The sequence below is a fragment of the Arvicola amphibius genome, chromosome 3 (assembly GCF_903992535.2).
Source record: "Arvicola amphibius chromosome 3, mArvAmp1.2, whole genome shotgun sequence".
Classification (NCBI taxonomy): Eukaryota; Metazoa; Chordata; class Mammalia; order Rodentia; family Cricetidae; genus Arvicola; species Arvicola amphibius.
The window spans coordinates 99,413,323-99,425,547 of NC_052049.1; the positions used below are offsets into that span (position 1 = coordinate 99,413,323).

At 41.8% G+C, this 12,225-nt stretch overlaps 1 protein-coding gene across 5 annotated transcripts in view; it reads left to right on the forward strand.

The window, feature by feature from the left end:
• Window positions 1–814: 814 nt before the first annotated feature.
• The window catches only part of Zbtb44 (zinc finger and BTB domain containing 44), a 47,663-nt gene continuing 36,252 nt past the window's right edge, over window positions 815–12,225 (forward strand). The window contains exon 1 of one of the 5 annotated variants that reach the window (XM_038323369.2): window positions 815–1,163. The gene's annotated coding sequence lies outside the window, so the exon portion shown is untranslated. Of the gene's footprint in view, window positions 1,164–6,715; window positions 6,737–12,225 lie in introns of those variants that run through there. The other 4 variants (XM_038323370.2, XM_038323366.2, XM_038323372.1 and 1 more) reach the window with 4 other exon arrangements.

Sequence of the window (12,225 nt, forward strand, 5' to 3'; positions counted from 1 at the left end):
GGGAAACGAGAGAGACATGGGAGCCGATTTTTTTTTCCTAGTCATCTCAGAATTGCACTTCCTGCCACGGTAATCAGAAAAATGCTAGGGCCACCTCACAGCACTATGAGGATGCCAGGCGCGCCAAAACGCTCTGTGGTACCACTTGTAAGGGATCCCTGTCCATCATGGAGAAAGCAGGAGGACTCGCTAGGTTCCCAGCGGCCCTCGTGGCCACGCCTTGGTAGGCCTCAGTTTCCACGTGCGAAAAAAGGCCACACTCCCCCAAACTCCTTTCCCGACAGAGGATTGGGGTGCTTTGCAGCTACAACCACTAGAGAAAAACAGTTTCTTTAGGCTTTTAGTTTCAAGGAAAACCAAATCGTTCTAACGTTTCCCTTGAGGCAGCTCAGAGCCCGGCTACCGAAGGACAAACTGGACAAGCCTCGTGGCGCTTATGCACACGTAGGAGCACACGGACAAGTGCACAGACCGGGTCAAGGCCCCGCGGCTTCTGTGTCTGGCTGGCTCGACAGGCTAAGGACAGCTCGCTCTGCGCTTGCGCAATAGCCGCGCACCGCCTTCAGCCCGGCCCCGCCCCTCCCCTTCCCCAGCCCGGCCGTCCGCGCGGAGCATTGTGGGACACAAACAAAGTGCCCCCAAACAGGCTGGAGTGAAACGAGCGGCTACGGCGGCGCCGGCCCGCACGCGCGCTGCGGCGGCTCCCTCCCAGCCTCCCCTCCCCTCCCCTCAGTCCCTTTCCCCTTCCCCACCCCGCCCCGCCGGGCCAGCGCAAGCCGTCGCCCGCCCGCCCTCGGCAACCGCCCCCAACGGCCGCCCGCGCGCCGCGGGCTGGGCCCCTCGCTCCTCCTCTCAGGCCCCACGGGCGCCGGGCGCTCTCCTCCCCGCGCCTCGTACTCTCACACCTCGCGGGCACGCGGGCGAGAGGCGCCGCCATGCGCGCCCAGTTCCAGGCTGCACACTGGCCTAGGCGCGGCGGCCCGAGATAGGGTCCCCTGAGCCTCCCGGGGGAGGAGAGGAGCCAGCCGCGCGCTCCGCCCCCTCCCCCCGGGGTTGCCGGCGCCGCCGCCGCCGCCGCCACCTCGCCGCCTCAGCCAGGCGGGGAGGAGGAGGAGGAGGAGGAGCAGGAGCAGGCCTCCGGACCCCCGCACCGCCGCCCGCAGGTAACGGGGAGGGGAGGACCGGCGGGAGGAGGGGGGGAGACGGCGGGCCCGCCCGGGGACGGACACCACGCGTCGCCCACCTGGACGCGGGGGGCGGGGGGGAGGAAGCCTGGTTTGTCACCCCGGTTCGTACCGGGAAACACCCCACAGGGCCCCCTTATTGGCATTTAATCGGGGCGGGGGTGCTGGCCTGGGTCCCTGCGAACGTGAAGTAGTCACCCGGATCTTCCGAGGGAGCGGATTTGCAAGACCATCCGCCCCACAGCAAAGGCGCTGCTGACGGGGTGTTTGTACGCGCTCACCTGGTCTCCCCGCGAGCCGTAGACCTGTTTATTCCTCCCCTCCCGGCTGCTTCCTCCAGCCCCCCCACCCGTTTTTGAACGGCACTTTTCTTTTAAAAGAAAAGAGGAAGAGGATGCAAACACACACCTACCTGAGGATCTCTCTGTATCTGGTCATTTTACTGTCGGCCTAACAAAAAGAAAGAGGTTACCTGCAAGTGAAATGACGACTTAAGTTAGAACCGATTAAAGGAAATTGCATATTGGATTTTTTTTAACCAGAATCTGTTGTAAAATGCGATGTTCGTGTACTTTCTAGTAACTTACAGAATTTAAGGCCAAACTTATTTTTTTAATATATAAGCATACTAATCTGTTGAATGTTTATCGAAAAAATTCTTAACTTCCGCTTATTATCATTTTATGTGGCGATAAGTTAATATCCAAAGTAAACTACAGTATAATAGATACCAGAGGGTGGATAAAGATTTGATACTTGCTTTTGCTCTTTTGATAATTCTTGCTTTAAAAAAATACTATATAGAGCTTGATTTTTTTCTCATTCACATTGATTTCCAGCTGATTTATAATATTTGTACCTTTTGTAGTTTTCCATGTGCAATGTAAAAATGAGTGTTTTCTTAATTTTTATTTTCTGATTTGATTTAATAAGGAGAACCAGATTTACTTTGTGCAACAGTGTTTTGCTTTTTATGTGTGTAGTCTTAGTCTCGGAACCCGATGATGTAGGTAACTTTTGAATTTCATAGAAGAGATGGAAACTTAGTAACATTATTTGTAACTTGTCCTAGGTTATGCAAGTAGTAAGTTGACAATTGAACAGGTGTCTTTCTGCTGGTCTTCTTAGCAGTGATATTATTTCATTTATGGCCTGAAATTTTTCAGTTTTACACAGTTGTCTGGAAAATACAGTGACCGTATTAATTATTAATTAATTAAGATTCAGTATTTAATGTTTCTTCCTATATTGTTGCATGTTTTGTTCTTGAGACAGTGTGCCTCCTCCTGTTTGATTCTTAAATATTTATTAAAAACACCAAGTCAGTAACAGTGCCCATCAAATTTTTTGTATTCAGATGTCCTCAGTAGTCCCAGAGCATCTCCACAGCTGTAGTCAATCGAGATGCCTGTACTGTATTTGGTGATTATGTGTATTTAGTCATGCCTATTGTTAAAAAGGGTAGTACCCAGACTATCCATAGAGGGGGGTGCACTTAACTGACCAAACCAGTTGTTCTGTAAAACATTTGAGCCTTGACCTTGTCCTCTGAGTGTCATTTTATTTACTGCTCTTTCTTTTAAGTGAAAGTTTGGTTCCAGACCTGCCCAACTGTGTTTGCATAAGGCCAAAGATATCTATGAATACAACCCAACACAAAGTTGTAAACTGAAAATATTAGGTTTTTGTGTGGATAACATGGTTGTGAGGTCCTTTGAGAACTGTAGATAAAGATAGTTTCTTGTTAAGAGATTGGACATCTCTGGAACAGAGATTTCATTAGTTTAAAGTGAAGCCTTGTGTGGCAAGAATGCTTAAATAGGTGATGCTCCGATTGTATATGTTAGGAGTTGGTAGTGTTGGAACACCACACAGTTGACAGTGTGAAATAGACCACTTGATTAAAGGGGTGACTGCAAGGTCTTTTGTAAAGGTGTGGTTTGACAGTTTGATTATATGTGGCCTTAAGACAATAACTGACAGGAAGTAACTTATTTCTGACTATACTTTCCTTAGTGATTTTTAGCTCTTAATTACTTTATTGAAGAATCTCTGAATTTTCTTTATTAAGTATGAACTAAATTCCTAAAAATGCAGATTAAATGCTTGATTTTTACCACCTTAATTGTTGTTGGCTAATTTTAAAGAGCTAGGGAAATTGTTATCCTAATGAACACACACACACACACACACACACACACACACACACACACATATATATATATACATATATATATATATATATATATATATTTCTTCGTTTTAGGGGGGTTATTAAACCATTACGGACTTGAGATTTGAGGAAGTAGTACCACCAGGGAATTTATTAATTTTATAACCAATTAGGATCCTTTTTGAGGGCCACATTGTCACCAGTTTGGACATAAGAACCCTTTCAAACTGGCTACAGTGTGTTAAAATTTGACACTTTAGGCTCGCCTCTTTATCTTGGAACACTTTCTTGTAAAAGGTACCCTAGGCTGATTTTGCTGTGCCATCTGGAAAGGGCTGTTTATCCAAGGAGTCTTGGTCTTTTCAATGAAAAATTATATATATATATATATATATATATATATATATATATCTCCAAAAGTTTGGCATAATCATTGCTGCCAGAGTATTACTGTTTCTAGACTTGTGTGAAAGGATAGCACTAAGAATTTACTTAGGCAGGGTCTCACTCTGGAACTCACAGACATCCTTCTACCTCTGCCTCTCAGGTGCTGGGATTAAAGGTGTGTGCTGCCACACCTAGCCATTTTGCATTTGTTTAATCCTGAGTTCATAGTGATATAGCCAATTCAAATTAGCAAGGTAGACTTTGTCATCTTTGATTCTACTTTATCAAAAATGAAGATTGGGGGGGGAGTTGAGACAGGGTTTCTCTGTAGCTTTTAGATCCTGTCCTAGAACTAGCTCTTGTAGACCAGGCTGGCCTCAAACTCACAGAGATCCACCTGCCTCAGCCTCCTGAGTGCCGGGATTAAAGGCATGTGCCACCACCGCCTGGCCTAAAAATGAAGGATCTTGCTAACAAAAAAGTAATTTTGTTTTCTGCTCTATTTAAATCATTTAAAAATTGCAATACCAGTACTACTGATTCTTATTAAAATTGGAGATTTATTTTAGGATTTGTTTTTTAAGATTTAAACATTTTTTTGTGTGTGTGGGGGCGTTTTGTATACTTATCTGTGTACCACATATGTACCTGTTGCCCTCAAAGGCTGGAAGAGGGTGTTGGAACCCCAGGAACTAGAGTTACAGTTGGTTGTGAGCTGCCGTATGGGTATTGGGAACTGAGCCTGGGTCCTCTGCAGAGAAGCAAGTACTCTTAATTGCTTACCCATCTCTCTAGCCCCAGGATTTTAGTTTTGAATGTATAAAATATATGCATAGTTCTAAAATAATGCTGTAAAAACTATGCCTTAGTCAGGCGGTAGTGGTACACGCTTTTAATTCCAGCACTGAGGAAACAGGCAGGCGGATGTCTGTGAGTTATAGGCCAGCCTGGTCGACAAGAGCTAGTTCCAGGACAGGCTCCAAAGCCACAGAGAAACCCTGTCTTGAAAAACAAACAAACAAACAAAAAAAAACAATACCTTTAGAAACTACACTTAAAGCTGGGTCTTTAATCCCAGTACTCGGAAGGCAGAGGCAGGCCAATCTCTTGAGTTCTAGGCCAGCCTGGTCTACAGAGCAAGTTCCAGGACATGCTTCAAAGCGACATAGAAACCCTGTCTTGAAAAACAGACAAAAAAAAAAAAAAACCTTCAGAAAACTTCACTCAAGGGCCTAGGTAGAGGTTCTAGTATTATCAGAAATCAAAATCAAAACCTTGGCTCAAGTGCCAGAGGGTTAGCTGTAGGGATTCAGCCACATAGTACTACAGTTTTACAGCTGCATTCAGATGCCTTTGGCTAATCTTCAGAAATTTGCAGAGTAGATTTGAAGCCTGCTATTGCAGGTGTCATATATTCATGAAAGAAAAACTGCAATTATTACTTGAAAAACCTTGTTCTGGGGAATGAGAGTAGCTCTGTGGATAAGTACCTGCCATAGCAAGTGTGAAGACCTAGGTTCAAATCCCTAGCACCAGTGTGTGGAGAAGTTGGAGACCAGGATTTGAGGTGTGTGTAGAAGTAGCAGGATCCTGAGACTTGCTAAGCAGCCAGTCGAGCCAGTAGATGATTTTCAGGAAAGTAATAGAGGAAGACAGGAGACTAACCTTGTACCTTGCTTGTTCGAACAACCCCACTCAAATCATCCTTAAAGCTGAATATATTTGAAAGAGGTTTGTGAATATTTGCTTTTATACTATACAACAAAACTGGCTGCATATGCTGTCTGCAGATGTAAAGGTCGTTTGGACACATGATCAGTGAAGATAACACATTTGGATTAGATAAATTTTGTTTAAACTCATAATTATGTGGAATGAAGTACTGTGTCCATAGTTTTCAGAGGAAGCAGTGGTTGTCTAAAGTATAGCCATGCAGCAGCTATAGCTTATTGTAGTATGCTGTGTGGGCTAATCTGATTGTAATTACTAGCCATTGTTGCACCTTTCCTGCGCTAAATATTTTGTAAATTATCTCAGTTAAGGCTCATTTTAACACTTAGATATTTTTTACTAGTATTTTATTTTGCAAGTAAAACTGATAGCTAGAAGAATTAAATGGCATGTCTAAAATGTCACAGCTAGTGAGTGGCAGACCCAGGTTTCAAATCCAAGTGTATTTTCAGAGGAACACTGAAATTGTAGGTCAGAAGTCACAAGTATTTGTCATATCTATTATAAGTCCTTAGATTTCCCTTCTAAGAAATTTGGGAGTCCTGACCCTGTGTCAAGAATTGTTTGTAAGATAAGATTTTATTTAAAGGTATCAGAAATCCAGATGAATTGATAAGTGGATAGATTTGTAATGCCAGCACTCCAAAGGTGGAGGAAGCAAGAGGATCATCCTAGACCCAAGCCAATTTAGGTCACCCTGGATTGTTGCATGAGATCCTGTCTCAAAATCTCAAAACTACAATAAGGTTTGAGTTTTTTTTTGTTTTTTTTTATATTTATTTATTTATTATGTATACAATATTATGTCTGTATGTATGCCTGCGGGCCAGAAGAGGGCACCAGATTCTATTACAGATGGTTGTGAGCCACCATGTGGTTGCCGGGAATTGAACTCAGGACCTTTGGAAGAGCAGGCAGCGCTCTTAACCTCTGAGCCATTCAAGACAAAATAAACAACCACTTCTTACCTCCAATATTATGGCAATTAACACAGAGACACACACCACCCCGCCACACACAACACATACATACCCAGTCACTGTACAGAGACTAGGAGATGTGATGTACTTAGCCTTAAATGAGACATATATTATTACTTCCTAGGCTTAGGATCTCCTAGGAAGAGGGGCAGAAAAATTGCAAGAGCAAGTCAAAGGTGGTGGCTGACTTCAAGGAAATAGTACTTTCTGGACACAACAGGGTTGCTCTTCACATACACTCAGTGATTGTGACAGCATGAGCAAGACCTGCACAAGATCAGGTCAGCCAAAATCCCTGCATTGTGGGAATGGGCGTAACAAGTCTTTGTCCTGACAGCCAACTCCCAAGTAACAGCATGGAGACTTATTAATTATGAAAGCTCAGTCTCAGCTTAGGCTTGTTTCTAACTAGCTCTTAAAGCTTAAATAAACCCATTGCTACTAATCTACGTGCTGCCATGATGCATGTGGCTTTTAACTCTCCTGTATGTCCTGCTTCCTCTGTGTCTGACTGGTGACTTTCTCTTTCTTCTTACCAGAGCTCTCTCTGTCCGGAAGTCCCACCTATACCTCCTGTCTATCTATTAAACCAGTCACAATGACATATGTTTACACAGTCTAATCAAATATTTTGCAACAAATGGACAGTGGAGATGGGCACAAAAATCCTATGATAAGGCAAGGAAATATTGATATTTGATAGTTGTTGAGAGAGACAAAGTCGATTTTCTATAATGTTAAGACTCCTGGTAGATTGACTACACTACAGGGCAGACCCACATGCAAGAGTAAGTTGGGCAACATAAATTGGATTCATGGAAAAATGAGGAGAAAAGGAAAATTCAAAGTTAGGTGGGCAAGGGAGTTGAGGGTGGTTATGAAAGGAGTTGGGATAAATATGATCAAAAATATGTGAAGTTCTCAAAGAGTTAAAAATACTGTTTTTAATCACAGTATTGACAGCTACTTAAAAATCAGTATAATATAGTATCCCCCTGTGTCTTTGTGTACAGTAATCCCCTAAAACTTTTAGTAAATCTTTATAGTTTTTTTAAAAGATTTTTAAACAATTATATTGGAGGAGATGAGCATGTAAGCTTAGGTGAATGTAGTTATAAGTAGTTTTTAGAGTCCTAACATAGATGATAGGAGCTAAACTCAGGATCTCAAGCATCAAGGGCTAAGAGGGCTCCTATTCGCTGAGCCATCACTCCAGCCGCTTTCTAGACTTGTAAAGGGAGTTTCACCATTGCTTAAGAGGCTCTTAATTAAGTTCCTAACAATAATTTTTAATACCCTTATAATTATTACATATATCAAAAACAATTTCTCCCTGTGGTTTCTTGATATTTTGTAGAATGCAATTTATATAAATTTATGGGGTAGTTTTATATGCCTCTACATTCATTATGAAACAAATAGTTCTCCCACTAAATAAGAATTGGTTAATAATTGGGTTGAACTGAAAGTCTTGGGGAAGTTGTTTGTTGTTCTTTGTATTAAAAATACTTTGTTTTACACTATAAGCTGAAAATCTTTAGACTTAGTCACAGGTAGGTTTTTGGTATTAGCAATGTTGGCTGAGATTGGGTTTTATTATGTAGTCTAGACTGTTTTGTAACTCAGTATGTATGCTAGGCTATCCACGAACTCCTGACAGTTCTTGTATCTCACTTTCCCCAGTGTTGGGATTCGAGGTTTTATACCACTATCTATGCTTCAGTTTACTCAGTAGTGACTGCATGTATGTTTGCCTTTAAAAATACAAAGAAACATTAGGTTTGCATTATACTCTTGCCTGAATGCTACATTAATATCTTCATTTAACATTACTGCCTCAGATGTTCTTTCTTGGCCAGCAGTTTTACTTATTCCTTACTCTGGGGTAAATCCTGGTTTCCAAGAGGCCAAAAGTAGGTGTCGAATCCCCTAAAACTGGAATTAAAGGCACTTGTGAGTCATGTGAGGGCTAAGAACTGAACTTAGACCCTGAAAGAGCAAAAAAGTATTCTTAACCACTGAACCATCTCTTCAGCCACTCTGAATTTTTAAAATTTTTTTCTCCTTACATTTCATTTTCTTCACCGATAAAATTGAGATTCTAAATGTCTATCTCAAATGGTTATGTGAAAATGAAATCATGTACTATGAAAAAATACTTAAAACATTACTAGGCACTTGTTATTAATGATTATTGTTACTGTTTTCAATAAAAGGATCTTTTTTTAAGTTTATGAAATATAGCTTAAATGTAACTCAAAAAGCTTTGGGTCATTCCTGCTACCAATGTTGGCTCTCTGATTTAAATTGAGTTGTCAGTGGCTCCTTGCAGTCCTTCTGATTTAGGTGGGTGGGTGGGTGGGTTGGTTGGTTGGTTTGGGACAGTCTCGCTGTAGTGTCCATGCTGGCCTATGCAGCATTCCTCCTGCTTGAGTCTCCCAAAAGCTGGGATTACAGGCACTTGGATATATGTCTGTTTTGCTTGAAAGTGTGTCTGCACCACATGTGTGCCTGGTACAGGTGGAAATCAGAGGAGGGCATCAGATGCCCCGGCCCAGTCACCCTATCCCCCTCTTTGCCTGCAACTTTCAAATCAGATGTGAGCACTTAGCTACTGCTCCACCATCATGCCTACTTGCCTACTTACCACTATGCTCCCCTCAATGATGATCATGGAGTAACCCTCTGAAACTGCAAGCAAGCCCTCAGTGTACCCTTTTATAAGCTACCTTGCTCATGATTTTTTTTCACAGCAATAGAACAGTAACTAAAACACACTGTAAATGGAAAGTGACATAGAAATAGAAGGGATTGCTAACATCTGGGGTAGAGAGAGGAAAAGAGTAGAATTTAACCTGTTGAGAGCATTCAAGTACAACTTCCCAAAAGGCACCAGAGGTTGAGAACATTTAAAGAATGCGGAACCAGAGTAGATTTTGCTGAAGTAGAATTCATATTAGAATCTGTGGAGAGAGAAATGGGAGCCTAAAGCATCTAAAAGGAGAATGGAACAGATAGAGTGAGAAAACCTAGCAGACTGTATTACTGGCCTTGTGATGTTTCCCCTCCCTTCCTTCTTTCTTCTTTTTTTTTTTAAATTTATTTATTATGTATATAGCGTTCTGGGCACCAGATCTCATTATAGATGGGTGTGAGCCTTCATGTGGTTGCTGGGAATTGAACTCAGGACCTCCAGAACAGCAGTCAGTTCTTTTAACCTCTGAGCCATTACTCCCTTCCTCCCTCCTTCCTTTTTTTACATCGTGTGTGTGTGTGTGTGTGTGTGTGTGTGTGTGTTCTGTACATATAGGTGTGCTTATGGAGGTCTGAGGACAAAAGAGAGAAGTTGTTTCTCTCTTTTACCATATGAGTCCTGGGAATTGATCTCAGGTCATCAGGCTTGATGACAGATGCCTTTATCCATTGAGCCATCTTGCCAGCCCACATTTCTTCTGAGTCTCCATTTCCTTGTTAGTATAGTAGGAAATGATTCTTATGTTAATGATCTTGTATCTTAAAATCAGTATTAAATGTTCTAGCCTATGAAAAGTGCTACAAAGCACCAAGGGTTAATAGTTTAACGTGCTAAAACATGAGCTAATGTCTGAACTCCAGTGATTGTCTTATTTAAGAAACAGTAGAGAATTTAAGTTTGGGTAAACTCAACAGTCAGGATTCTGGTTTGGGGGCGGGGTTGTTTGGTTGTTGTTGTGTTTTTGTGTGTGAGACAGTTTCTCTCTGTAACTCTGGCTGTTCAGAAACTTGTTATTGTAGACCAGGCTGGTCTCGAAATCACAGAGATCCTTATGCCTCTGCCTCCTAAGTGCTGAAATCAAAGGCCTGTACCATCATGCCCTGCTAGATACTGTTTTAAGTAGTCTTAGCATATTTGCAGTATAGAAAGGAATTTGGTCGGGGCTGGAGAGATGGCTCAGAGGTTAAGAGCATTGCCTGCTCTTCCAAAGGTCCTGAGTTCAATTTCCAGCAACCACATGGTGGCTCACAACCATCTGTCATGAGGTCTGGTGCCCTCTTCTGGCCTGCAGGCATACACACAGACAGAATATTGTATACATAATAAATAAATAAATAAATAAATAAATAAATAAATAAATAAATAAATAAATATTTTTTTAAAAAAGGAATTTGGTCTTAATGAACAGGTCTATGTTGAAAGGAAAAGAAAAAGAATTATATTAATTTCTAGATTATCACAAATTGCATAATTTACAATCACATCTAATACTTTTCCACAAAGGTTAGGTAGATTAGGTAGGATCAGGACATTGGTGGGAAAGTATTTCTATTTTTGTTTTTGTTGTTGCTTCCTGGAGGCATTGAAACTTAAAAAGTACTTTTGTAAGGCATGAGAATAGAAGTTGGACTTTGTATTAGTCAGACTTTTGTAACTGACCAAATATCTGATAGGAACAATTTAAAGGTGGGAAAATGTATTTAGAAGGGGAGAAGGAAGGAACGGCAGTGGGGGAAAAAAGAAGATGTATTTGTATCAAGGTTTGAGAGATTTTTAAACTGTTTCTATCAGGTGGACATGGGGGAGTTCAACTCATGAAAGCCTTAAAACAAGAGAGATTTTTGTTTGTTTGTTTGTATTTTGTTTTGAGACAGGATTTTTCTGTGTAGCAGTTGTAGCTGTCCCGGAACTCGCTTTGTAAACCAGCTGACCTTGAACTCACAGAGATCCACCTGCCTATGCTTCCGTGATTATGAGCATATGCCACCACTGCCCAGCTAAGAGAGAATTCTTAACTGGTTTTCTCTTTTTGTTTCATCCAGGACTCAGCCCATGGTGGCGCACTCCCCACATTCAGGTTATCCTTGTTCTCTAGTTACTACTCTCTAGAGACATCCTTACAGAGATACGCTTAGAGTTATGCTTTGTCAGTCTCCTAGGTTCTTCTCTTATCTTACCAAGTTGACAGTCAAGATCAGCCATCATGGGGCTGGAAAGATGATTCCTAGTCAAGAGCACTTGTAGCTTGTCCTAGTTAGGTTTCTATTATTGTAATAACACCAAGTCCAAAACCAGCCTGGGGAGGAAAGGGTTTATTTCTTCTTACAACCCCAGCTCACAGTCTACCATTAAGGGAAAACAGAGCAGAAACTCAAGCAGGAACCTAAAGGCAGGAACTGAAACATAAATATACATGGAAGCATAATATTTATTGGCTTTTCCTCATAATTTGCTCAGCCATAGCCATCTGTCCAGGAATAGCATCACCGTCTGTGAGCTGTGGCTTCCATATCAATTACTAATCAAGAAAATGGCCCACACAAACTTGCCTTTAGGCAACCTTATGGAGGCATTATCTCATTTGTGGTTCTTCTTAGATGACTATCTTGTCTCGGGTTAATTAAAAAACTAACCAGTACATCCTTTTTGGAGAGGACCCAAGCTCTGTTCCAGCACCTACATCAGAAGGCTCACAGCCACCTCTAACTCAGGTTTTAGGGGATCTGAGGCCTCTTCCGGGATCCATGAGCACCTGCACACATATAGTGCACATGCATACACTCGGGTACACACACATAAAATAAAACTTAAAAACAAATCTTAACAAAGATAAGCCAACACTGACCATTTGAAGTTTCTATGAGATAGCTATATGAGGATACTAGTTGTATGTACTAGCGATCTTGATTTGAGTAGCTAAAACAATAAAAGCATTTGTCATTTCATAAGCACTACAGGAGTGCAGCTATGGAGTTGTTTTATTTAACAGCTCAGTGACATCATACGCTTACGTTC